Genomic DNA, 4,036 nt, shown 5'->3' on the forward strand with positions numbered 1-4,036 from the left:
ACCCCTGCGCCCACCACTGACCCTGACCCCGACCACTAAACCTAACAGTCACCCTTCACCCTGACTCAAGCCTAGTCCAGACCCTGACCCTAACCCTAACACTCATGCCTACCCTCGCCCTAAAGCTAAATTTTACTCTAACAATCACCCTCCTGTCACCAGATCATGAACCAGATCATGAACTCTAACCCTAGCCCTAACCACTCAACCTAACCCTAACTCCTGGCCCTAACCGTAACACTAACCAAAACCTTCGCCCAAATCCGAACCCTAAGCCTAATCCTCACCCTGATCCTAATTCTAAACCTAAATCGAACCCTAACCATCATGCTACCGTAAGCCTAAGCCTAACCCTAACCATAACACCAAAACCGAAACCTAACACCTAGACCTAAACGTACCGCTAACCAAAACTATCACCCTAACCCGAAAACTAACCACAACCCTCATCCCCACTCCTTTCCCTAAACCTAAATTTAACCCTAATACTCATACTCCTGTAACCAGAACCCGAAACCTAACCCAACCCTAACCCTAACCCTAACCCTAACCCTAAACCGAACCCTAACCCTAACCCTGACTCTAAACCTAAACCTAAATCTAACACTAACCGTAAACGTATTGTAAGTCTAAGCCTAGCCCTAAACTTAACGCCAAAACCATACAGTGACACATAAACCTTACCATTACGATAATCAAAACCATCAGTCTAACCCAAAAATTAACCCTAACCCTCACACCTACTCCGTGCCCTATACCTAAAATTAACTCTTACACTTGACCTCTTGTAAATAGAACCGAACCTTAACCCTAGCCCTAACCCCTAAACCTAACCCTAACTCCTGATCCTAAACAAAACCTTCAACAAAACCATAGCCCAAACCCACACCTTAAGCCTAATCCTCACCTATGATCCTAAACCTAAACCTAAATCTAACCAAAATTGTAACCCTACAGTAAGCCTAAGCCTAACCCTAATCCTAACACTGAAACTGAACCCTAACACTAACCCCAAAATGTAAAGCTAACCCCAAAACTAACACTAACCCTCACCCCTACCCATCGCCCTAAACCTAAATTTAACCCCAACACTCACCCTCCTGTAACCAGAACTCAAACCCTAACCCTAGCCCTAACCACTAAAAATAACCCTATCTCATGACCTTAACCGAAACCGTAACTGAAAACGTAGCCCAAATCAGAACCCTAAGCCTAATTCTCACCCCTGACCCTAATGCTAAACCTAAATCAAACCAAATCCATAACCCTACCGTAAGCCTAAGCCTAACCCTAACCATAACACCAAAAACCAAACCCTAAAACCTGCATGTAAAAAGTAACGCTAACCAAAGCCGTCAGCCTAACCCCAAAACTAACCCTAACCCTCACCCCTACCCCTCGCCCTAAACCTAAATTTAACCCTAACACTCATCCTCCTGTACCCAGAACCCGAGCCCTAACCCTAGCCTAACAAATAAACCTGATCCTATCTCCTGACACTAACCATAACCCTAAACAAAACCATAGCCCAAACCCTAATCCTAAGCCTAATACTCACATCTGACTCTAAACCTAAACCTAAATCTGTCACTAACTATAATGCTACCGTAAGCATAAGCCTAACCCTAACCCTAACGCCGAAACCCAACACTAACACCTAACCCTTGCTGTTACGATAATCAAAATCGTCAACCTAACCCCAAAACTAACCCTAACCCTCACCCCTACCTGATGCCCTAACCCTAAAATTAGCCCTTACACTCACCCTCTTATAATCAGAATCCGAACCCTAACCCTAGCTCTAACCACTAAACCTAACCCTAACTCCTGACCCTAATTGCAACTGTAAATGAAACCATAGCCCGTACCTTAATCCTAACCTAGACACTGACCTAAACCCTAAGTCCTAGCTCTCGCCCTAAACCTAAATTTAACCCTAACAATCACCCTACTGTCACCAGAGCCCGAACCCTAACCCTAGCCCTAACCACTCTACCTAACCCTAACTCCTGGCCCTAACCATAATACTAAACGAAAACATCACTCAAACCTAAACCCTAAGAATAATCATCACCTCTGACCCTACTCCTAAACCTAAATCTAACCCTAACCGTAACCGTACCGTAAGCCTAATACTAACCCTAAGACTAACGCCAAAACCGTAACGCCAAAACGTAAACCTAACCTGAAAACTAACCCTAGCCCTCACTCCTAACCCTTGACCTGACCCTAAATCTAACCATAACACTCACCCTACCATAACCCAAACCGTAATCCTTACCTTAGCTCCTAACCCAAACCCTAACCCAAACTCCAACCCTGACCCTACCACTCAGTCCTAACTGTAACTCTCAATCTAACCCTACCCCTTACCCTACCATAACTCTCACTGTAACCCTGACCCCTTCGCCCAACACTGACCCTGACCCCGACCACTAAACCTAATGGTCACCCTTCACCCTGACTCAAGCCTAGCCCAGACCCTGACCCTAACCCTAACACTCACGCCTACCCTCGCCCTAAAGCTAAATTTTACTCTAACAATCACCCTCCTGTCACCAGATCATGAACCCTAACCCTAGCCCTAACCACTCAACCTAACCCTAACTCCTTATTGACTCAAAACCTTCGCCCAAATCCGAACCCTAAGCCTAATCCTCACCCTGATCCTAATTCTAAACCTAAATCGAACCCTAACCATCATGCTACCGTAAGCCTAAGCCTAACCCTAACCATAACACCAAAACCGAAACCTAACACCTAGACCTAAACGTACCGCTAACCAAAACTATCACCCTAACCCGAAAACTAACCACAACCCTCATCCCCACTCCTTTCCCTAAACCTAAATTTAACCCTAATACTCATACTCCTGTAACCAGAACCCGAAACCTAACCCAGCCCTAACCACTAAACCTAACCATAACTAATGATCCTAAACATAACCCTAAATGAAACTGTAGTCCAATCTGTAATCCTAAACGTAATCCTCACCCCTGACTCTAAACCTAAACCTAAATCTAACACTAACCGTAAACGTATTGTAAGTCTAAGCCTAGCCCTAAACTTAACGCCAAAACCATACAGTGACACATAAACCTTACCATTACGATAATCAAAACCATCAGTCTAACCCAAAAATTAACCCTAACCCTCACACCTACTCCGTGCCCTATACCTAAAATTAACTCTTACACTTGACCTCTTGTAAATAGAACCGAACCTTAACCCTAGCCCTAACCCCTAAACCTAACCCTAACTCCTGATCCTAAACAAAACCTTCAACAAAACCATAGCCCAAACCCACACCTTAAGCCTAATCCTCACCTATGATCCTAAACCTAAACCTAAATCTAACCAAAATTGTAACCCTACAGTAAGCCTAAGCCTAACCCTAATCCTAACACTGAAACTGAACCCTAACACTAACCCCAAAATGTAAAGCTAACCCCAAAACTAACACTAACCCTCACCCCTACCCATCGCCCTAAACCTAAATTTAACCCCAACACTCACCCTCCTGTAACCAGAACTCAAACCCTAACCCTAGCCCTAACCACTAAAAATAACCCTATCTCATGACCTTAACCGAAACCGTAACTGAAAACGTAGCCCAAATCAGAACCCTAAGCCTAATTCTCACCCCTGACCCTAATGCTAAACCTAAATCAAACCAAATCCATAACCCTACCGTAAGCCTAAGCCTAACCCTAACCATAACACCAAAAACCAAACCCTAAAACCTGCATGTAAAAAGTAACGCTAACCAAAGCCGTCAGCCTAACCCCAAAACTAACCCTAACCCTCACCCCTACCCCTCGCCCTAAACCTAAATTTAACCCTAACACTCATCCTCCTGTACCCAGAACCCGAGCCCTAACCCTAGCCTAACAAATAAACCTGATCCTATCTCCTGACACTAACCATAACCCTAAACAAAACCATAGCCCAAACCCTAATCCTAAGCCTAATACTCACATCTGACTCTAAACCTAAACCTAAATCTGTCACTAACTATAATGCTACCGTAAGCATA

This window comes from Tupaia chinensis, unplaced genomic scaffold, assembly GCF_000334495.1.
Source record: "Tupaia chinensis unplaced genomic scaffold, TupChi_1.0 Scaffold000147_1, whole genome shotgun sequence".
NCBI classification, from domain to species: Eukaryota; Metazoa; Chordata; class Mammalia; order Scandentia; family Tupaiidae; genus Tupaia; species Tupaia belangeri.